The 24560-nt window shown below is 43.6% G+C and overlaps 1 protein-coding gene and 1 long non-coding RNA gene across 10 annotated transcripts in view; both read left to right on the top strand.

The window, feature by feature from the left end:
• NFIA (nuclear factor I A) overlaps window positions 1-24560 on the top strand; it is a 348730-nt gene that overhangs the window by 31114 nt on the left and 293056 nt on the right. The window lies entirely within an intron of this gene.
• LOC137860325 (uncharacterized) lies at window positions 13947-15653 on the top strand. Its single transcript, XR_011098834.1, has 2 exons — window positions 13947-14451; window positions 15249-15653. It is a non-coding gene; the product is annotated as an uncharacterized lncRNA (long non-coding RNA).

The following is a 24560-nucleotide window of genomic DNA, read 5'->3' as shown; positions in this document are numbered from 1 at the left end:
TGCTGCAACAGAGCTTTAAAATCTCCTGCAAGTGGAAATAACTATGAACTTACAGGTACAACTGCATTGAATAGGCTTAAATCAACGTTTTGCCTCCAGAAAAAAACCCTGAAAGGGTCCTCTTCTAAGCCCAGCGGTAGAAGTCACAGACTTCTATCTTCAGAGAAAAAAATTTGCTGGATTTGCCACAATTTTTGCTGGAAAAAAGCCTGAGAGGTCAGCCAGTACATTCAGATATCCAAAAGCACAGTCAGCTTTCTGATGTTGTCCGGTTCAATCTTCAGGACCTCCGGTGATGAATAATCTGTGACCTCTCAAGGCGACCTATTTCAGTGCTTCACAGCTCACGTTCAAACCCCAAAGTCCTTCTCACTCCCATTGCCTCTTACCCACATTGGAGGCTAGGTTCTCAAAAAGGAATTTGCTGTAGGAAACAGGAGAAATGCCCGATTTTATGAAAAAAAAAATACAGAGAGGAAAGGGATGAATTCTTCTCACGTCCATAACCAGGTCATGTTATCTACAACTCCAATCATTCTTGTTTTCCCTTGACATACCTCAAATTAATCTATATCATCCCTGACTCATGGTGCCCAAAACTCATTCCTCGAAGACAGTGTTGCAAAAATAGATTTCCACCACTTTAGCTGCTTGCAAACAGAACATGAAAAGGATGCTGCTTGAATATAAGAAATTCAAGAGCAATTTGTTTGCATGAAACAGAATTAAAAGCAGGTGAAAGAAACGGTGTATGGGTGCTGTGAACAGAGATATAAAATTGAGCTCTTTGGCTGAAAAAAATCTGAGAACCAGGCTTAGCTTCATTGTAGGCAAATTATTGCAAGCCATTCTGTGGCTGAAAACTACAGAAACCTAGGAAGAGGTTTCTGTTTTGAGAGGTTTCCTCCAGTCTAAACTATTGCCAGACTGGATGTTAACAATGAGCCTCTAAGTTAACTCAAAAATAAAACCAAGTCTTCACAACAAAGTCTGCATCATGTAGCTGAGCAGAGAAACACTCACTTAGAGGAGAGGGGCCGTATTTAGTTCTGGATATGACCCCGATGGCTTTCAGGTTGGAATATGAAGCAAGCCAGGAACAGGTGGACTTCCAGAGCTGCACAGCCTGATGGAAGCTGACACACGTGAAGTCACCGAAGTCACTGGAAATCAAACAGGAGAGTGTGCATCAGGCTTCTCACTCAGCCCCCTTTTATGCTTTTACTGCATCTAAGACAGAAGAAATACTACATCACCAGCTTTTTCCGGCATTACTTTCTGCTTCCACTTTATTTTGCGAGCAAAAATGATGTTCTTTATTTTGCATCATGTGCAAAAGCATGAGGAAAAGTAATTAAAAAAAGCTAATGGAGTTCGGTTGGGGCTAATTTGATTGATGGGCTTGAGTGGTTCATTGTCAGAGTGTGGCAGGAAATGCAAGTGAGCAAGGCCAGATAAAACAGCCATCTAGGCCTGGGGATGGACAAATCCTTGGAAACAGGGAGCTGTGGCAGTGATGTCACTTGGAAGGTAAAATAAGGAGAGGTCAGATGCACAGCTTGCTCTTCTGTTCCTCAGCTGAAGGCTGGGCTTTGAGGTACAGCTTTGCTCTCCATGTTCTCCAGCAGGTTCCTTACGTGGAGCCCTGGTACCGCATGCATGCTGCGTGTCCCATGGACCAGGTCTGGTCATGTCAGCAGGCCCAAACAAGTGAAAGAGTGACCTGTACACATGGATTCCTCTTCTAAGCCCATAATCAGAAACATTAGTGATTTGCCTCATCCCTCAAAGAGGCCTTGTAGTGTCTGAGATACCCCTGCATCACATCCCGACCCTTGGACTGAGTTTAAGAAAAGGTGCTTGTTCCATTCCCTTCTGAATATTAATATATTTTATTTTTTTTTGGTTTCCTGTGTGTGCCAGAGCATTCAAATACCAGATTATTCCCCGAACATTCCTCGTTTGTTTATTTGTCCATTCCTATAACTGACTTGCGTCTTTCAGCCTGTTCTGACGGTACCTTTCCGCGTGATCATTCCCTCTGCTACAATGCCAGCTTCAGGGTACTGGTGCTTAAACCTCCTGTCCTCTGCAAGGTAACTGAGCTTCCACACTGAGCACTGACACTTGGAGTTTTGAAACTATCACTTGCTTAATAACTCTACATCCGTCATTCTTGGATGAAATCCATGGCAAACAGAATGTGAGAAAGTGAAAACTAATGAGCGTCTTCAAGAAAGGATAGGGAGCTTCTGTTATTTCATTTAGTCCTAAGAGTTTAACTTCTGGCACCTCCATCACATTTCCAAATGGTAACTAAAGGTTGTTACTTTTTCAAGTTGTGCTGTGTAGCACATTTCATCAATTAAAATGCACCCTCAATGTAAAATCACAACAGGGCCAGCCTGGCATGAAGGATGCTATCATGTCAATTTTTTTCTTTTTTTAAAGGATACTTTTGTTTCAAATTGCTGAAATCTTTATAGAGCAGATTCAAATTAAAGAAAACACAGATTTAAATATAACCATGGAAGGAATACAACATGCGTTCATCTTAGAGTACTATGCAGTTTACACTCCAAGTCAGCTAACTCTGCTTTGCATGCTGTGGTTTAATGGTGCCTGTAGTGATTATTATTAACTTGGTGCTAACAGGATATAAATATCTCCTTTACTATGCGGGATCTTGTGCAATGACCTCATATCGGTCAAAAGTTTCCAGAACAGTGCTATGAAATGGCACTTTCAAGACATTGAGGAGATTTAAGATGAAAAGCTCAGCAATGCACAGCAGTCGGACAGGGAGGGTGAGAAGCAGGGGTCCAGCTCCAGCCCTGCTACTGACCTCCTACACAGCCTCCGGTCAAAAACACTGTCCTGTGCTCAGCTGCCATGAGCAAGCTTCACTTGCTGCTTCTCACCCTCTTCTATTTACCTGGGATTGATAATGTTTGTGGGTAAATGTTTCATAGAAGCACAGAGCATTACTGTGTCTGGGTTTTTAATGCTGCATCTCCAAAGTATACCTGTAGTTCTGCACTGGTACAGAAGGATGGGAACAGCACATCTGAGGCTGCTCAGCAAATCTGAACCACCCTCTCTCCTCTATCTTCCTTGGTCATGTTCTTTCCCAATTATTTCTGATTGTGATAGCTGGGGAAGAACAGGACAGGTGAAGGAGGAAGGCAGGGAAACACACTCCAATGTGCAGGTTAAAAAACTCACTACAACTTCAGTCAGCTGACAGAAATTGAAATTGCAAGGTTACAAGTTTAGGCATCTTTTACCCATAGACTGAAATGAAAAAGAAAGTCTTCTTTCGGATCCAAGACAGCACTGATCTCCTTCCAGGTCCCCACATACCTCCTTAAAACATTGCCTGCCAAATCCTAACTCGAAGAGAAATGAGGTCAAGCACCTTGTTCCGTCCACAAGCAGCATTCTCTGTTTTGCCTCCTATTTGTTCAGGCTGAGCTTTGCATATTTTTGTTGCAGTTGCTATCAGATAACAAACTCTCATGAAAGTCTATACCTAATGAAAGTGATAGATCAGACTTCCACCTGGCAGAGAAGGCCGGTGTATTACTGTGTACCCAAATTAGACTTTGGCCTAGGGCTGCTTTGAGTCAGACTGCAACAGTAGTAGGAGTTTAGCAACCCCTGTCCCTACACAGTGGTACATCTTCAATCAGCCCTGGTTTGGTGCTGGCTCAGCTGGCTCATCTGTAAGTGACATTAGGACCAAGGGCACGGATACAAAAGAATTCCCCAAACTATCCAAAGGAAATCTTCTGTATGCGAGAGCAGAAATGTAAAGCTGAAATGATGTTCAAATCCCATGACATTCACAGAGATTTCTTAGAAGTGCTCTGAAAACAAACTGGGTGATGCTCGGCTTCTGTTGTATTTAAAGTTGTCAGTGTTTTGCTTGCTTTCTTTTAACATCAGAAGAAAAAAAAAAAATGGTATTGTGATGATTTCAGCTGCAAGAATGATCAATAGGAGAGGTGGGTCAGCCAGCTGAACAACCTCAAACCTTGCTGATCTCCGTGGTAATTGTCATAGAGCTGATCTGCACCAGCTTATGCAAGCTAAGAGTGTGGCCTTTCACTGCTATTTTAGTAAAGTTTGGGAAAGTTTGAGATACTAATTTTGTGCCGCATTTTGCCGTCTCTTTGGGTGAAGAATAATCCTCCACAGAAATACAAAGCACTTCCAAAGCTGATTTACTCAAAAAGTACATTGATTTTGCTGGAGGAAAAAATTTGCTTGACCTCAGAGTCCCTGAATTTCCCAAGTGCACTGGGTTCAAATGAACACATAACTGAGACTCTTCCTGAGCCTAGAAGCAGTGCTGGGAATGATTTGTATTCACAACCATTTTCCAGATCAAATACAGGACCAAGATTTAGGTCTGGTGGAACGAGGTGGGGACAGAAGTAGGTCAGACTTGGAATGATGTTTTACTGGGCTGTGTGCTTCAGGACGAGTGCAGAACCTGAGTGTCTGTAGGTCTGCTGCCGATTTCTGTCTGAATCGCTACAGAAGATTTCATCAGCAAAAAAGATGCACTGGATCCATTTTAACAATTCTGCTCGAGGGCTGGTGAAATAGATTTTTTGGGTTTATATGCATGTCCTCCTTACTGCAAATACTCTGTGCTCAGAAAGAGAAAGAGCAATTTTTCCTATTGATCAAGCGAGCGAACAGCCATTCATTTAGCAGAGTATCCGTATGTTCTGTACAATTCAAATGCTGCCTATTCAGCTAGTCAAATATCTTTGTTCTATGTCCAAGTAGGCATTTATTCATCACTACATAGCACTGCAATTCACAGGCTCAGATGTTTAAAGATATATATAGGCAATATTTGGCTTGCATTGGCATGTCTAAATGACTTGGACAGCTAAGTCCCATTGGGCATCTAAGTCCCTTTGTTAAAGGGAAATAGAAAGCTATGTTCTGGTAGCTAACCTGCAGGCACCTACATCACTTCTACTATATCTCCTGGATGTTTAGACGATCTGTTTTCTGTAACTATCATAAGCATATATAAACATGTTTAGATACATAGAATAGAGTAGAATAGTTTAGGTTAGTTTAATTCAGTTGGAAGGGACCTTCAAAGATCATCAAGTCCAACTGCCGGACTTCTTTGGGGATAACCAAAAGCTAAAGCATATTATTAAGGTCATTATCCAAATGCCTCTTGAACATTGATGGGATGGGTATGTCCAAAGACTTGCTATTTGCTGGTATAGAACCAAAATACTTATGTCAACACGTACAAGAGTTTGACTGAGAAGCTACAGCTGGCATGCTGCAGTTGATGCTTATTAAACATATAATCATTTCAGGCTTACCTTGTGCTTCTCCATCTGTTTGTATCTGTTTGTTTCTACTCCATCTCGTCTTATACTCAAACAACATGAACTGTTTGAGATAGGGACCGTCCTTTCACTGAGCTTATACAGTTCAGCAGAGCCCCAAACCTACACCTGAACAGTGAGATGGTGACAGTCATCATGGAAACTTTCTGTGTTGTACGAGGGGGCTATTTCCAATACTTCCAAGTGATGGATTTACTCAGAGAGTTATTTGAAAGATGTTTCTCTTATGTATTTCAGCCTGCACCTTTAGATCATCCTATCTTTTGTATGCCACAGGCTGTAGACATTCGTCTTTGTATTCCCAAGTAGAGAAGAGTGGTGCATGTTCAAACAGAGATGATGTTCTGGAAAAAACATCCAGCCTTCTTGAGACAAGATCAAGGGGAAAAAAGAGGGATACTTTTCTAGCCTCCACAACAGTTTGTGCCAGTGATCTGCTGCCATCACAGCTGAAAGTCTTGTGCCTTGTTTCTAATTCTAACAATCTCTTATGGGCATGCCTCTGTCTCTTCTGGACAGTTGTATATTACAGAAGTTTTATAAGTCATAGCAATGAGTACCTGGTGACTATTGATGTGATATCTGCATCCATTGAGGTGGAGCTCCAAGTGACACAGGTGTTGGTATCAAATCGAGAGTGGCTCAGTCTCTCTTGGCAATAATAAAAAAGCCGCCGGTCTTCTTGCTTCATCAACATCTACCTCTGGAACACCGTAAGTGTCCTTTGCCTTTATACAAACAGAAAAGCAGAAGGGACACTGACCTTTTCTAGTCTTGCCTGTGTGACACCTGTACAAGCAGGACTACCTACACATGCCTCATAGCCCAACTTCTGATTTTAACAGGGAATTAAGTTCTCCCTGGGCTCACGATCACTTTTTCAAAGTCATGCTGCCAAGGAGGAGAGAAAATCATTACATTTGTATCACTCGGTTCCATGGGCCTTTCATCTTGCTCTCATTGTGGCAGGGGTTTAACTTTTCACAAGGCTGACACGACAGCCCAGCTTGCAGCAATTATTTCCCGAGTTTGTTTGGAGCAGGGTTTAAAGCATCTCCAGAGGAGCTCCCTTCCCACGAAGCACCCTGTAGACGACACGGTGTGCTGTGCTCCCCAGAGCCTGCCAACACGGCAGATCAGCCCTCGAGCCATTTTTCCTTCTGGCCCTTTCTTCCCCCCTACAAGGTAGCAGCTTTGCCCAGGGAAGGTGCAGGGAGCAGAGACACACGCCACGGTACTATCTTCAACTTGCTGTTGTGTGTGTGTGGTTTTTTGGAACCGACTCAACATATGTGAAGGAGAGTTTAACCAGAAAAGGAAATATAAGCAAAGTGGTTGCATCCTTTTGCAATCAACTATTTTCAAGGCTGGCCGTCATCTGCTTAATGAGAAGACTTTTTCCAGTTACCAATGAATAGTTTTATTTTACGTAATTGCAACCATTTCAGTATGGCAATTAAGATAGAATGTTACCTTTGGGATGGGATCAATTAAAGGTTTGAAAATTGAATTTGGGATCATGATTAGTCTCTTTTACATCGCTTTAGTATTCTAAAATATATAATTGTATGATTCAACCCTTTTTCATACATATAGTAAATATAACCTTTCAGGGTTTCTTTTTAAGCAAAACCAGATTTTTAGAGGCCTACCGGTAACTAAAACCATAGCATAATGGGGGAAAAGGGTTTCCCTATTTGATTAGAGGAGATTTTAAACTTACAGTACATGAAAATGTTGAATTTAGTGTAATTGGTTGTCGGATTTCTTCAGAATTGAAATCATTATGCCCTGGCCGCATTCCAAGACATCCTTTCTTTATTTTTTATTTTTTTTTCAAGTTACAATTCAAACCAGTGTGGAACACGCTATAATGTTGTAGTTGCTCATGTAATGTCACCGAAGCTGACTTCTGAATATAGACAAAGGACTTCATGTACCAAAGTGCTCCACCGGTGGAAAATTGATAGCAGCATGAGATATGCTATTACAGGCTTTTTGTTCTACCTCCAAATTTGTGCTGACTAAAGTGCTTTTGTGCCTGCACAGGAAAAAAATCTGTCTAGAAGAGGCTGGAAGCTTAAAACAAATGCGGCACGGAGGGCATAGATTCTTAAGCAGGACTGTGTGAATTTAGCTGGAGCTCACTAAATAACAACCAAAGTGCTTTATTTTTGTCAATTACGATTTCCTGAAAGGACATGAATCACAAGGAAAATGATCAAGCAGCAAAGAATAAAATTCTCTCCAAGACTAGAAAAGTAAAACGAAATGGAAGAATTAAGCAGTGTTTCCTAACTCTTGTCAGTCCAGCTTGGAGTTATTGCCAGGTTTGTACACACCACAATCTATTCAAGCGTTTCTGAGAGATAGGAACCAGAGATGCAGTTTGAATGCAAATTAAGCACGCACTTTCTTCCAAAGCAGCTTGAAAAAGTCAGCGTGACCATGGATATACGCCCCCTTCCTCCACCCTCCTTCCTAATATAAATAAATCAGCCAAATAGCACCATCGCCACTGCCTCCACACCCAAACTGGAGAGAAAAGGCCAAAATAAACACTGTTGATCGTGAGCGATTCATCTCACCTTGCATTAGCGATACTGGTGGAGGGTCTCAGGAGCAGGAGAGTGTGCAGCGAATGGCTCTTGTGTCTTTTGGGTGACTTTGCAGATCCCTAGGCAGTGGAATTGCCCTCGGAGAACCATGATGGCCATGGGACTATCCTTCACCTACTCTAAATAATGCTTTTTTGGAATTTGGGTAATGAAGCCAGGGCCCTTCTCTGTTCCCATCTGAAAAAGCAGAGGCAGGCAGCCCCGAGGAGCTGGCCCTTCCTTGCAAGACCCCATGCAGGACTGTGACACCTCTACCTTTAGTGCTCTGCTCGACGTAGCATTTCCTGCTCTTCCCAGCCTTCACCCTGACGTTGTCACACGCTCATTTTCCTTCCCACTTCAAATTAACTAAGTGCGTTCCCTCTCCATTCATTTTCCCATTAGCCCAGGGCGTTATGCACTCCGTGTCCCTGTATGGTACTCAGCCCCAGCGCTGCCGCAACAAGCAAATCTCTTTTTTCTTAAACACAAGGCTGGCTTCTCACTCTAACCTGGCAGGGTTTTTGCTTTGAATTTTCATGTGAATCACAAGGTGCAAGGTCACGTAGTTACAGACAAGGTCACTTCCACTCACAGCAGCGACAGTGGGAATGAGTAACCTCCTAACTGCCCGCAATTCTTGGTCATATTTATCTATATTTTTATTGGAGAATTCATTCACCTCCACCCTGATAAATTGAGCTGACATCCTGAGGGGTAACTAAATGGCAGTTACAAAACAAATGGACCAATAGTCTATTTAGCCCAGTCAGTGTGATCAGAATATATCCTTCAAAATAAAATACTACTGGATGGGGTATGGGAGTCCTCCAGATGGCCAAGTGGATAGCTTTCTAAGGTCAGCATGAATATTTAAACAGCGTTTTTTACAGTGCAAGCATTAAAGGCACAAAGTTGGAGCTGCTCATGGTATCCATGGAACCCAGATCACTCGCAAGGATACCTCTTTACCAGAGAAGACAAAACAGCCAGGCTTATGTGATTTTTGAAGAATATCTGCAATGTGTGTAATTATCATTGTATTTTAATCACATAGGTTTTTCAGCTGTGGGGTTTCTTCGTGCTGGCTTTGTGCTAGGTAACAATACATGTGCCACATGTAGAATTGGTGCTGGAGGGACATTAATGGTAGCAAACTGTTAAAATCTCTGTGCTTGCAGTGCTTTCGTGAATGGCAGTACCTTGCAGAGTGGCTGCATTAAGCTGTGCAATATTTTTTGCAGACTACTCAGTCATCACCGCATTTAGCTGACCATGCTTAGGTGAGACTTGCAGTACCTGGGGGCATCACCAGTGGGGATATTGTCCAAAACCAGGCATTTGACAGCATGTTTCCTTCTATGAAAAGGGTTAGTCTCACTCCTTCCCCAGACAGAAGCATGAGCAAAGGTAGTACTGAGCTGAGGAGCTAGGTAACAGCACATCCATTACTCTGAATTTTATACCCAGGTCATTATATTCTTCCTTCTCAATCAAGCAGTGTTTTTCACTTAGATGAGCTCCATTTCTTTCCTGCCAGGATGCTACTCCCATGTCCCCTGGGATCCTGACTCTTTGTCCCCACTTGTGGCACCTCAAGCATGTTCTGCTGTCACCCAAAGAATCCGTGTTCTGAAAATAATCCTGCTTCTATTAATTCCTCCCTTGAAAGACAAACACAATAAGAAAATGAGTTAATGCTATTACTAATCTAATAACCACACACCCATCCTAAAATTATACAGCCGGCGTTTACAGACTCTGGGATGAAAGCTCCGGAGAGTTCACAGATTGTTCCTAACAGGTCAATGAAGGGCAGCTAGTAAAGCAAACTTCTCTGCAGGCTTAAATTCCTTATGCATGGATGTGCACCTCCACTGGAAAATCTTTTGCAGCAGTCAAAAGAAAAAAGAAATCTGTGTTGCAGCTATGTGCAAGATCTGAATTCAAACTGGATTATTACATAAATACACAGCCTCATTCTAAAGACCTGTCAGTCTGGGTCCATTTGGGGTCTTTTTTTAACCTTTATTTTGCAGTGAGGTCATGCCAGGGTCTCAGCACTGGTATCCGAAGGCTTTGAGATGTTCCGAGTTGAGGTCAGAATTTTGCACCATTAGCTACAAATCGACATGGCCCTGGCTGCTATTATCACATGTTGATAAGATGATCCTTTTGGAGCCGAGTGATTTGAACAATGTGATCTCAACATTGTTAAAAAGTAGGTGACTAGAATGAGATAAAGGGGAGCTGTGATCCCAGGTTCTCTCAGCATATGTTAGCACTATTTACCAGGAAAAAATATGTATTAAAAAGACTATTATCTAACAATGATCATTACAATCTACATGTTGTTTCTTTGATCTTTTGAATATTGCTTTTCTAAACAGACCTCTGGTGATTTCTTCTTTCATTTTATTTCCATCTGTCTTGCTGGGACTAAAACCCACAAACTGTGCATTTTTTCGGTAAACATAGTGTTTTCTGTATTGTGAGATTTATTCCAGATCGTAGTACCCAGAGTTACTGCAAGACAACCAGAAAAGCAATTTCTTTCTTGCCTTCTTGCTTGCTTTCCTACCTTCTCTCTCATAGCTGTGGCAAAGACATGACAAATATGGTGAATTTAAACAGATATATATTTTTTAGACAATCTCAGAAAGCTTCTTGGAAAAAGAATAAAAAAAAGAAAAAAAAAAAAAAAGCCTTTAGAAGGTCCTACATAGTATCTTTTCTGTTTTCTGTCACTGAATGGCTTGCTGTGTCATTTGTCAACTTTCTCATCCATGATCAGGAGAATTAAACTTTATCCGGAGTTTTATTTTTGGGGCCTGGCTGCTCAGCTCGCAGCAGTGGCCAGAGCCCCGCGTGAGGCGTGCTGGCCCTATATACCCGGGTGTACAGCTGTGTGCATGCCTGCCATCTCTGAAACAGCCCCGGGCACTTGGCAATACCTCTCTGGTACCCAATTTCCACCTCGTTTCAGGAAGATGGAGACGAGGAGGAAAGGGATCGCCCCAGTTTCGCTCTGGGCTGTGTCAGCAGCAAACACGAGCGATGCCACACCAGCTCGGGCAGCCCAGGCCCACCGCATCCCTCCAGCTGCTGTCCTGGGAGCCAGACACCCCAATTCATACAGAGCAGTAAGGAGAAGGCTTTTTCCCTCTTCCTCAGCCCCTGCATCAGCCGTGCCCCTTTGCCAATGTGCCCAGCCTGCTGGTGAGCTCCGTGCTACTCCCTGCCCCCCGTGGCAGCCTTCCCTGGGGCTGCAGGCCGAGCAGGCGGCGCTCCTCACCCCCAGCTGTCCCTCAGCTTCCCGCGCCAGCCTTGGGTGCTACTCGGTGATTGGGACCATCTCTCCTGTTCCAGACACTGATGAGCTACATCTGGGTTAGATTTAAATCTCCCTCGTAGCCAAAATCTTTCCCGACTCAGTTATTTGAAATAACTGTTTCCGTCCCAGACTCCTTCCCATCTTCCCTTCCTGTCCGTGACAGAAAATAAAAATAGAAACAGCAGTAAAACACACTCTCTAGAAGTTGTCAGAGAGGGCAGTTACACATTTTAGTTAGTAAATATGATTGCTTGTGGGAATTACTCCACTCAAACCAAACCAGCAAGAGGAAGGGCTGAATCCGTCTGCCTGGCGCTCGGCAGAAGCGCACCTAGGCCGGGTCAGCCTCTGGCCCCCTTGTACTCTGTGGTAAGAAGCAGGCCCTTGGAGGCAGATAAATTACATTCAGGATGTGCAAATTTATCTCCACGGACTATCAGGGGATATTAATACGACCACAATCCTCATGCAGGCGCCTTGCTTCAGTATCTCCTCGTAGGTCTGGTGACTGAAGCCAAGTGAAAGCTTTGCAGCTCATGCCCAGCGCATGGCACCAGGTGCAAGTTAGCTGTGCTAAACCTCCTGAAACATGAGCGCAGTGATTCCCAAACCAGTTGCTTTTCTGGGCTTTGTTTTTTCACATAGGCTTGTACGAGCCGTCAAAGATCAATATTAAAGCTAAACAAAGTCGTGTTAAGTTTCTAAAGCAGTGGCGTGTCTGGCCTAGCTTCGTGGCAGCTAGCAACATTGGAGCCAGAAGTGTAGTGGCAAGTTTTCTGTTCCAAGCAGGAAAAATTGGGAGGTGATGAAATGAGTATTTGCCTGAGGCTCTGGAAAACTGGAGACAGATGACGGTGCATCGTATTAGGCAGGCACTTGCTGAAGAGCAAGAGCATGCACTGATGGATACTAGCAGCAGGGACACTTGCTTTCATATCACAGCAATAGCTAGTGGAAATCATTAGAAGCCAGAGTCTGTACAAAAATGACATGCAAAAAATGTTTTGGAGTGGCTACTTTCAACAAGCTGGAGGGAGCAGTTGCCTTCCTGCAAAGCAGGCACCTCCTGACCTACTTCTTAATAGCAGCTGAAATCAAAGCCCCTTTATGCTGCTGAAAGCCTTAAACTGGGAAGCTGTTCCAGCAAGCAAGAAGTCCCGAGGCACTTCTCCTTGTCCCTTATATGTTCTTTCTAGCCTTTGGCTACTCATGGAAAGAAATGCCTTTCTACTTAAACATAGTTTGACTAATTAATCTATTCCATCTGTTCCTTCCTCCCAAAATGTAACCATGACACAGAAGTTTCCGAAACAGATTTGGTTCTCATATTGATAAACAGGTCACAGAAAAACAGGAGAGCGGGGAAGGGGGTGAAGGGAAACGTTGGGATTTTAGCTTTTATTTCATCCCGACTAGCTTCTGACTCTCTTTCATGCAGACGGCTGATTTGCACAGTATGCTGCATACATCAGGGCAGTCAACAAAATGCATCTGAGATCATTTGTGCAACTAGATCAGAAAAGCTAATCGCTGCTTGCAGAAAGGCGCCAGAAAGTGCAGTGTGTTAAAACAGGCTTTTGTACAAATTCCAGTGGAATTAAGTAACTTCTTTGGGTATTTCATGTAACCTGGGAGTTTCCTTTCGAAATAAGTACCAGAGTCTGCTTGTCTCTAACATAGACTAGTGAATAGGGATTCAGTTGGATAAATTTCTTAAAACACTGAGGAAGAGCCAAATGGGTTAATTTTTAAAAGTTCAAAGTGCACCTGAGCGGCTGTGCTGAGGCTCGCCAGCTCACAGCTGCTGCGGAGCTGAATGCAGCACTGTGTTGCCATGTGCAAGTTTGCTCCTAACAAGTTAGCCCTGCTATTGTAGATCAAATGCCCTTTATCTGAGCTGACAGCAGGTAACTGATCAAATATTACTGAGTTTGCCTTTAAATTTTAACCTGCGAGAGTTACGCCGCATGCTGTAAGATTTTATGTTTCGTGACATAGGATGCCACAACCAGGCAATGCAGCACAGCATAATGCAACGTGACAGCTAAATTCAAAGGAAAAGACAGCTCTCCTGCAACAATTAAGCACTCCTGATACTCCGAGCACAACTCCAGTGCTTTGTGCTTGCTGCAGCCAGCCAGGTGTCCTCATAGCTGGAGTGTCGCCTGCAGAACCGCCAATCTTTTTGAACATACAAAGCTAAACCACTACTTGCAAGTTTCCTGAACTTTGTTGGGTTATCCTCCACAGTAGGATAAGACAACTTTAAATACGCTTTATTCTTTTTCTAACATCCTGCTTAGTCTCTGTGCAGTGGAGTTCTGTCCGTGTTTCTCCAGCAATGCAAAGGTAAATTATCGATAATTTCCAAAGTTGAAAGGAAAATAGAAAAAACACATACTTCCTAGCAAAATAACTGTGCTCACTCCAGACTGTATGTAATTTGGATAACCTTGACAACTAACACAATAAACAGTGCCATGATTTTAAGTGAGGATGAGCTAGCACGTTAAAATCTCCCTGCCAAATCTAATACAAGCGCCAAGCCTTCCAGGTGTTTCATTGTGTTATCACACAGAACTAACATAATTTTTTCTTTCAGTTCTGAAGAGGTGGTCCAAAATGTTTAAACTACAGTAGTTGCAACATGTCAAAGAGGGAATTTATTATCTCAGCCCCAATAGGTCTTAATAAGCCTTACACAACTGTTTAGGCATTTATTCTATTAACGGCTGTTCATTCCAGTGGCTTCACCTGAATATTCATGATCTTACTATTCCCAGTGCTTCAGTGTAGCAGCTGTTTGAAATCCACAGCAAATGTTCAAGAGAGTTCCACAAATATAAACACCCTCACAGCTGAATGTTTGGGGCCTGTGCATCGCAGAGGAGAGACATGAAACATTTATGTGGAGTGATTTTTGGAGGACGGCATTTACAAAGCTTAAATAGTCCTTGCACATTTGGGAGCACTTCACTGTGATTGGGACATTACCATGGAGGACAAAGAGTCTGGAAGAGCCTACAGCCCACAAAGATGTTACACGCGCCTCTATGTGATAATTCAGCGTAACAGAGGATTCCTGTGAAATTCCAGATTCAGAGTCAAACCTAGGCAACTGCAATACAAGGTGGGTTTTTTTCTTGCCTTATTGGCATGGGTTTGCATGAGGATGGAAACGGCACATGTAGGAAGAAGCTACCAAGGAGGTTAAAAGAAGCAATGTGCTCAAATAAATAAGCTAAACACAGAAGAAAACATCGTTATACAACAAATCTTTAAAATATTGCTATCACCTTTGCTCATATGTGAACTGAGTGTCTAACTCAAGACTCCACTTACATAAACCATTTGTCTTCTATTAAGTAGAAAACATGTTCTGATGGAGTCTAAGCAGATAAGACACTTTAATTAGCAGGCACATGGAGGACATAAAGAATTCAAGCTCCTCTCAGAGGAGTGGGGATGGGAAGCAGAGCTCTCTACCTGGCGTCCCATCTGTTCTGCCTCTGTCCGTGTGGCTGGCGTCTAGAAGTTGTCACTGCCTCAGATTGTTGGTGGTCTTTGCAAAATTAATGGATGGATTTAGCCCACTTCTCAGAGGACAGGTGCTCTCCTGCAGGAAAACACTCTGAGGGCACGAGAGGATGATTTGCTCTGAGAAGATGGAGCAGAGGGGCTGGCAGTGGGACCAGCACTCACAACGGCTGCAGCTCGGTCAAGAATGCAATGGGAGCAGGAGCAGCAGTCATGCAGCTGAGGGCACTATCCCAGGACCTGTGAGACTGAGATCTCTGCCCTGCTCCCTGCCATGAGAACTCTGATGCTGGGGATGGTTTTCACCACAGGAACCAGAGAATGGGATAGGAAAGGGAAGGAGGGCAGGACACAACTCCTAACACCAACCTAAGAACTTTCCCCTTTCAGTTCAGGACTGGGTCTCCCTTTTCCTTATGGAGTTTTCCCTGCTTCTCAAATTGAAATCCACGTGTGGACAGACAGACTTCTGATGGAAGAGGAGGAATAGAAAAAATATAAACTGGGCACACAACAACAAAAATTGTTTCCCATCAGCTAAACCTTCCAAACTGGAGATTTTGGCGTGACTCGGCCCAGCCATTTTTCACAGGACTCGTTTTAATACATTGGTGGATTTGACATAACAGCAACATTAAGTTACAGTTAATTAGCTAAAATGTAGTCAAGTTACAGTAAATGTTAGCCTAGACATTGGAAATACATATATGCATGTATATACATATGCTGTATACACAAACATACTAGTTACAGAATTAGCACCAGTTAAGACCTTCCATAAACTATTGAAAATGACCATATCTCACTTTTGTATAATTCAGAGAGAAGGAATTTCCTTTCAGAGACTATGTGACTATGTTGATTTCACCAAAAAAAAAATAGAGTTCTAGTGTTTAAAGGAAACCTTACAACAGCCACGGGATTTTCAGTAATGTACTGGGGAAGGCATTGTTCATATACAGACCTGATCTCTGTGAACAGTAACGGTTCCAGGCTAATAATGAAATAATCCATTTTTACTAGATGAAAGAAGAGGGATCAGAAAAGTAACTCGATCTGTGGGTAATAATGGTGCCAAAAGCTTATAATGGAAAATATCTGAAGAATCCGAGACTCTCTTTGAGAGATATGAATGATTTCTTTTTTCTTGCGAAAAGTGTATGAAGAACTTGAGAAGAAGTGCCTGACTGAATTTTATGAGAAAAAGCTCTGTTTGGGGGAGAAAGCGGCAGTGTCGGGTTGCAGCCCAAACACAGCTCGGCCCTACGTAGCAGGAGGCACAGCTGAAAGATGCTCCAGCGCCCGCACTTGATGCACTCGCACGTTGACTTCTTTTTCTCCTCCTCTAATTTTTTGTTCTCCAAAAAACAAAGTTTATAAATTAGCAGGAAAAAGTCCCTGTGTCCAATTTTCCATCTGTTAACAGAGCCCATAATTCACACCATAATGACCTTTCAGCAAAAAGAAAATACGGGGTAAAATCACTAAAATCAGCTGAGGACTTGCTGCTTATTTCAACAAGGTCAGGGTTTTGCCATTCCTGCCCAGCTGCTTTCACTGGGCAACTAAACCACATTTCATACAGAAACCTCCCCGACATGCAATGTTCAGTTTACCCCACCTGTGCAAAGAATCCTTACTCAGAAAACCAGACCTAGTGACATCTCAGGAGCTTCTCAGCTGAGAAAGGCTTGCATGAGCCCTCCATTTATCCGAATATTTTTATGTCCAAACCCTCAAAATACGGCCTCATAAAGGAGAGTACAAACAGGACTCAAACAGATTCTAAAAGCCTTTTATGAAGGTAATTGGCCCAAGTATTCCCATTTCACAGATGGGAAAATTGAGGCACTGAGGGACAAAACTTGTTTGTGGTGATGCAGCAGAGCCTTGTTTACCGGGCTGATAGCACAAAGGGCTCTCAGCAGCACTGTGCCACCTCCCTGCATGAGGAAAAATCATAAAAGTAGTTTTAAGGTGGGCATAATGAACTTCTCGGCTGTTCCTTCCATTAAAACTGCCTTTTTTATTTTTTGCAGTTTCATCTTTTGCGTTGCAGGCACTGGCACGTTGTCTAACTCCTGCTCGGTCCTCGCAGGTATGCGTGTACTGGTTACTGGGAAGTAAATAATGAAACTGGGGGCACCTCTCTGGCACGTTAATTTAAAGTGCATTGTGAAATCTAGCCCCTCTCTCTCTCTCTTTCGTACACAGATAAACCCTCCTTGCTCTGTAAGTGTGCGTGTGAGTGGATGTGTAATGCAGATAAATCATTGGATTTCAATGACTACTGGGCTGAGATTGAAATAAGAAATAGCTTGTTGATTACTAAGGCGATTAAAAGGATCATCTTATTGATTCCCACCCAGCCAGGCACAGACCTCAATAATGAACATCGACTGGTTTAATAAGGGAAAAGGCAAGATTTACTGGACGCATGTGCTTTTCATTAGAGAGAGCTGAAAGGAAATAAAAAATGCTGACCTACCAAGTCATGGGCCACTGTGCCTCTTACTCTTACGAGTGCAGCTAGTACAGGAAAGTGGGTAATAGAAAGCAGTATGCGACTGCACAGGGGCAATGCCTAATAAAATTACTGAGACTAAAGTAACAGAAACATTTTTTTTTTTTGTCCATTTATTTTTTGTACTGATTTCCATTCCCCTTGCTTAGAGTACAAGAGTTTGGATTTTGTCCATTACCAATGAGAGCTGACTGTGCATTAAAAAATCTGAGGTGAGGTCTTGCTCCCTCCTTAGATCCACTGGGAGATACGAGATATGTAGAGGAAATCTATCTATCTAGGTTGGTACTAGGAGGAAATGATTATCTTAAAGATATGCTGGGGATTGAAAAAGCATCAATTTGGGCATTTGTGTTATACAGGAGTCCAGGCATGGGTCATATTTGTTCTTGTAACAATCAATGGCTCTGTGAAGCTCTCCTTCAGGAAGGCATCCGTTTCTAAGTCCGTACAACAGGTATAACTGCAGATCCTGGCACATGTGATGGGCAAATTTTTCTTCTTAACAGTCAGCAGCAGAAGCTGGTTGTACAAAATACAAATAACCATACCTCCACGTGTGGCATGCCTCAGATAGTTTACACCCCTGCCTGAGGGCTCGTACTTGAACCTAACTCCTCAGATAACACCCACCCCACCTACACCCACGTGTAACCTCTTCAGATATCACCCACCTCACCTACACCCATGTGTAACTTCCTCAGAATCGGAGGCAGGGAGCTCGGCGGAGTGCAGGAACCAGGCTGTGCAGGAAAGACCTCATTTCTGGGAGAGAGGAAGCAGGTTGCTGAGGATTGGAGACGTTGTGGGCTGCTAAGGGAGACCAGACTTTCAAATAAACACCCCTTCCTATCACCCTCTGATTCACCTAGCCCACAGTGCTGCTGAATCACCGGGTTTTCTACAAATAATCAAATACTTTGAATATCATGTATATGAAACATGATGTTCTTGCTTGCGAGCCCCACAGAGAGTATTCCTTTCTGAAACAGCACAATGTGTGTTTTCTTTGCCTGCTTACACAATGAATGATGAGGAAATGATGAAATTTGGTATTGTGCTCACTTTTGGTCCGTGTGAGGAGTGGAGCTTTTCTTGAAGCATTTAAAACCAGAAGGGCCAAAATCTGCTTAGATTGTAAGGGCAGATCCAAGGCACCTCCACCAACCCTAATGGGGTTACTGGAGGTCTGTCACAATGGCACTCTGTAAGGAAAGGACAGATCTACTTAGTAAATTAATTCTGCTTTAACTTGAGGAATTGGTACAATATTCATAGATATATCTATCCGTGCCCTCTGTGAGGGCTTTCCTGTCACTAAATCCTTTGGACATCCCAGGAACTTGGTTGATTTATTAATTTTTTTTTTGTGCTACTGGTCCTGTTAATGACCATGAGCTGGTACCAAGGCTGCTGCATTAGCACCAAATCCCTTTCTGCCCACGATTCCTACTCGTTTTGGTGGCCCAGGAATCAGGAGCAGGGTGCAGGACATCTCTTTCTTTCTCAGACAGAAGCCTTTGGGTAACAGCTCAGCGGGAGTTCAGAGACTCGGCCTCCTAGGGAACCAAGATGCTGATAAGCAATATCTGCCTCCGGGCAGCTGCTCCCAGCTCCCTGGAACTGCTGAGCTCCAAATTCAGCAAGAACCGGTGACACTGATGTGACATTCAGGTGAGAGAGGCCAGTGTTGAGGGCACGAAATATGCCTCATAAGTGATATCTCGCTGGGAGCTGAGAGCCCCTGCCCAAGCAGGGACGTGTCTCCGGCCGCCCCGGTGCCTGGCCCGGAGCCAGCCCTGCCGCTGCCACTCAAACCCAAAGCATCCAGTCCCTCCGCGGGCAGCACCTCCGAGTGTGACTTCTCTCCTGCTCCTGCTGTGTCCCCTCTTCTGCCCAAGAATGGTTTGGGTAAGTGGCTGGAGCACGGGCTGACACGGAGGTTGTTGTGGTAGCTCTGAAACGTTGCCTGAACGGGTAGCTTCTGAGATGCTCATATACACCAAGTGCTACGAAGCCCTCTGTGGGCATTTCTCTTTCTGCGTACGAGTGCCCTGTTTAAATCTAGCCTATGGTTGAGTCAGGAATGAAATGCAGCTGAAGGGCTCCAGAAGCACTGAGGAAGGATTTTAAGCCAGGAGATATGGCCAGGCTGCCAGTCACACCAGCCATCTGTCTGCTACCTCTGGCCAAAACCCAGCAGGGTCTGCCAACAGGGACGATGGTGTCTTACCTCGAGTCCCACCACCTTCATCCCCTTCCTGGAACCCAAAGATGGCATTTCTAGTCGTGCACAGTCTAGAGATTTAAGAAATGTTGGATATCATGCTGTAGACTGAAAACAAACAAACAAAAAAAGACAACAAAAATGCCTTGTCTAGGGAGACTTCTTCCCACAGCTGATTTCCCTCCTCTGCCTGCTTCCACCCGAGAGGTACCGTCAGGCTGAGCTTCCCTTCCCAAAGCTGGCATTGCCAACTTCCAGCTGAGGTCAGAGTTAAGGCTTGTTCCACTTGCCAGAGGAATTTGGGCATGTGTTACATTTCTTCGATGCTGGAAATGCAAAGGAGTTTCTTGTGGAGGCTGTTTCTCGGTGTGATCGCTTGCTATAATGTGTGGGCACAAAGGGGTGTCCAAAAACTCCACTTAGCCAAATATTTCCCTGCATTTTAAGATTTGCATGAGTGGGTTTTGTACTTAAGCAGCCTTTAATGTATTCAAAAAAAGGTTTGGTTGGTGGGTTACATAATAGTGTTGAATCTGACCCAGACGTGTTGTCACAGCACTGCTGTCAGATAGATAGTGAGCTGTCAGATTGAAGTATTCGTTAGTAATCTAGGTTATTGGGCCCCTTCCCTCAGCAATGCGCCCAGCAGAAAGCAGCAGTGTTAGGAGCTGGAATTACAAGGTTCCACAACGGGGCTAAATATTCTTCTCAAATCCCTGCCTGATAAAGGGAATGTTTGCAGGCGTACTATGTTCTTTTCCAGGAGCAGCTTCCAGCTGATTTATTTTTTCACCGTTCTGCTCAGGCTGGAGTGTGGTTAGAGGTCATAACTTCACAGATAGAGAGGTCGCAGATTTCAAGGTATTTACCAGAAATGTGCCCAAATTGGAAGGAAAAGGACTCAAGGACTTGGTTGACTGCAGTCAGCCCTAGCAGCACATAAAGCACTACGCCATCAGGCACCGTCATTACATAGTTGATCTCTAATTAAAACCTTAAATACAGAGACTAGATAAAGTGCTGACCTTTTCCACTGAGAAAAGACTAATTGTTCTTTGTTGTTAAAGATGCACTAGGTGTCTTTAAATGTATAATCTTGCTCACTCCAGGACACTTTTTTTTTTTTTTTAGAAAGGTTCTGCTACAGAGTCATTGATAGGAGAAACAATTAGCTATAAAAAAACATCTTATGCCACGTAACGACACTTGTGTACATTTGAAAACATTTTATTGCAGAGCTCTTAGCTGCTGAAGCTTGAATTCTTATTTTGCACAATCTTCCTTTTTAAATCAATTTGGCTATCAGAGACCAAAAATGCTAACACTGTCTTGGGGAATATTTCTCAATTAATGAATTTAATGACTTTTCATGGATGAATCTTGCCACTTTGCCATGTCTATTCTTTGCTCATAATGCAGTGATCCTAGCGTGCTGTGACTGCTTGCTGCAATATATACCACATAATATATCTGCTATCAGTATTCTCATTACAGAGGGAGAGAGAAGTGAGATTGAAAAGTGAGAGCAGAACCGGTCAGATCAAAGTAAAAGAGAAAACAGTGAGAAGTAAAAAAAGACTATGTGGAAAACCCATATTATCAGGACCTTGAATTCTCCCCAGCTTAAAGTGACCCAGGTAGAAAAATGACTTAATTTCTGTCCTATCGAAAGACTACAGCCCTTTGATCAGAGAAAAGAGAGGTTGGGGAAGGAAGTTGGGTTGTTAGGAAGACAAGGCATCTGTAGAAGATACCAATCTGAACCAAAAAAATATGTGCTTATCCTTGGCTGGAGCGATCTCCCATTTCAGCTCCTCGGGGCACAGGCTGTGGTCGGCGCTCCTGAGTTGTTCCGGCTGCATTTAATGTTCGTTGCACCAACTTCAAGGCAAATGAGCTCCTATCTCGTAAAGAGAAGCACAGGGCTCTCTCCCCTTGCGCACATCACTAACATTCACCACTTTGAACAAATTTCGCTAATCCAAAGCTTTTTATCTGAAGCTTTCTGCTGACTGCAGCGATGGCTTAGGCAGTTCCACCAAAGGCAGAGAAAGGCTCCTGAGCTTCCCACCAGCGCTGCGTTGAAAGGACTCCAGGAGGTCCCTCCTGATAGGCATCGCCTCTGTTTCACATTTGTGTGTATACATCTGTCTGAGCTGTGTTTCAGTTTGGTACTACTTTTTATTTCATACGGGGAACCTAACTCGACCTATAACAATGTGCTTGATTGCGCTTTGTGTTGGCTTTGCTTGCACGCAACTGAGTAGGAATTAAACACGCTCTGTAGTAGGAGGGGTAATAGAAACTTTTCCTGAGCTGCTCAGCTCCTTCTCTGCCGTATTTTCCTGGGTGTCTTCAGCCTGTGTACCACCAAAGCTCACTTTGCTGATGCAGGTGTACATACTGACTTACAGGATGGAGAAAGGCAAGGCACCAGCTTCACAGCAGTTCTCTGCTCTGAAGTTTCCCCCACACACTCCATTCATTTTTACTCAGCTCCTCACTCAACTGAAGTCTGCTTTGAATTATTCCAGGCAGTATGGGCTGATACTGGCCCTCGCTTACAAGATTCAGATTCATCTTCCCTTCTTTAAAAATCCTGCAGGGCAGAACTGATTATAAATGGTTGAGACCACTTGCATCGGATAATTGACTGGGAACTGCAGTCTCCTAGGACTCATCTCCCCAGGCAGCAGCATGCACTGCCATGAAATGAAGGATGTTTGCACCCCGACCTCAGCAGTGTCTACATGGTCAGGGTGTGGGACAGGCCATACCCCACTGGGAACGAGCTCTCAAGTGGGAAATGGGCAGCCTCTGAGCCCTGGCACAGAACCCACGGGAAAGGTGGAGCAGGATGGGTGCCTGCCTCCAGCCGTAGTGCAGTTAAAGGTACTGGGACCACGCTGCAAACCAGCACACTGGAGCGTGCTCCCTATTTCCACAACACTGCCAAAGAGAACAAAAAGAGGAAGCCAGAAGAAAAAAAAAAAAAAAAAAAAAAAAAAAAAGGGAGAGAGAGAAAGAGGCTATAAATCCCCCAAACTGGGCAAGATAAATTAGTGTGAAAAGTCATGAGGAACCTGCCAGGAAAGAGTTACTTTGTGCCATTTTGCAGCGAGGAAAAACAGCCTTAGGTTTTTCTATTGTCTGCAGGTTTTTTCTCTGTGAGAACAGAAGGTTGGGCACAAGGTGAACTGTCAGGAGGAAAAATCGAGGGAATCATAGAGAAGATGGGCCTTGTACATAATTGATCTGACAGAGTGCTGCCCACTCCATCATTGTGGCTGAAATATGCTTGGCCTCCTGCGCAATAATGCATGTGAGTTTAGCAGCGCAAGACTTGGTCTATTAGGGAGTTTGTTTAATCAGGAATGCTCCTAGCCCTGCCAGCACCGAACGTCCCCTAGAAATCACAGAAACTGCTCTCTGACTGGAAGAAGAAAATCCTGCCCTGCTAAACACTTTCAACAGCAGGCATAAAACCAGAAAGGGACTTTGGGTGAAATCAAGAGCTGGTAGAAGAGCAATATTTGCATTGCCTTCCACAAGGCCAGCATAATGCTGTGCTCCCTGCAGACTTCCCTCATTGTTTCTCCCCACCAAATTTCTTTTTCCTAGTCCTTTAGTGGAAGATGTTACCATCCCAGAGAATTGTCTCCCAGCTGGCGGGGCGGTGTGCTCTGTGGTCACCCATAACTCATCGTAGGTGCCTTTGGTAGGAGGTGTGAAAGATCTCTGAGGATTTGGGACTTCAGACCTGGAGCATTATTAAAATCATTAAATATTATAGCTTTATAATAATAATACTGACAGGTAAAGAGGCAGAGCTTTATAATAATAAAACTGACAGGATAAGAGGCAGAGCTTAAAGGACCAAGATCCACCAAGATACAAGTTCTGATAAAAGCTGCGATTTCCAGGCACAAGCAATGACTGTGCTTTAAAAACTCCAGGTGCTCCAGGTCTGCAGACCTTTTCCAGAGACCTCTCTCATGCCTTGCTTTGAACGAAACCTCGACAAGTGGGTGAATACTCTGAAATGATGACTGTGAGGTAGGTGCTGAGAACTCTCGGACTGCACAGGGGTCAGTGGGCTGAGCTCAGGCTGCTCAGGGGATGCAGATCTCGCTCTCTGCTCCCAGCAGTGCAGAGCTGTGGAGGGACCGCTCTGTTTTCCCCTGCACCACGACTTATGCCACCTTCTGCTAAGACCGAGCGCTGAAGTTATCATTTACAGTCCGTCTCACGGTGGATAAATCAAGCCTGCAATGCACCAATGCTGCAGCAGGGTCACAACAAGCAATTTTCTAAAAACTGTGCTGACATCATCAGATTTTTTTTTTTTTAAATCCTTACTATTTCCAGCTAAAAAAATCCATCATAATTATGAAAATGACTTGTATCAGACCTCAGAATAATCTTCCCATAAATAATCGCTACTGATCTTTAAACCAATTGTGATTTATTTTGCCCCTCAGATATTCCCCCTGGCTAATGTTGTTGAGAGCTGTGATCGCCAACTCCAGACTCAGTAATATTGGCTAAAAACATCTGACAAAAAAGGGGTTAACAATTTCCATGCAGGGTGAAGCTATAAGGAATTAGTGCTCCAGAGTGTAGAACATTCACTTTTACAGTAGGTGGTGTTCTTGTTACACTTTCATACATGCCAGGCTAATTAACTGTCTTAAAGACCACATCATTAAATTATTTCCCCTGCTTAAAACACTGCAATGTTTAATGTACCCCAGCAATTCAATTACATCTAAAACAATATCCTAAGGACGAACTGCTGCAGGGTGGCATTTGGAGGAAGTTTCGTGCTTTACCTCAAATACAGGTAAAAGAGAAGAGAAAAAATAGAATTCAAATCCAAAATAGTTATGTGAACAAAAAAAAAATCTTCCATGAAAACTTGTAAGTGAAGGTAGCTACTGTGGTCTGGATA

The sequence above is a fragment of the Anas acuta genome, chromosome 8 (assembly GCF_963932015.1).
Source record: "Anas acuta chromosome 8, bAnaAcu1.1, whole genome shotgun sequence".
In the NCBI taxonomy this organism is placed as follows: domain Eukaryota; kingdom Metazoa; phylum Chordata; class Aves; order Anseriformes; family Anatidae; genus Anas; species Anas acuta.
Note: the sequence above shows the minus strand (reverse complement) of the source record. Positions and strands in the feature narration are given on the sequence as shown.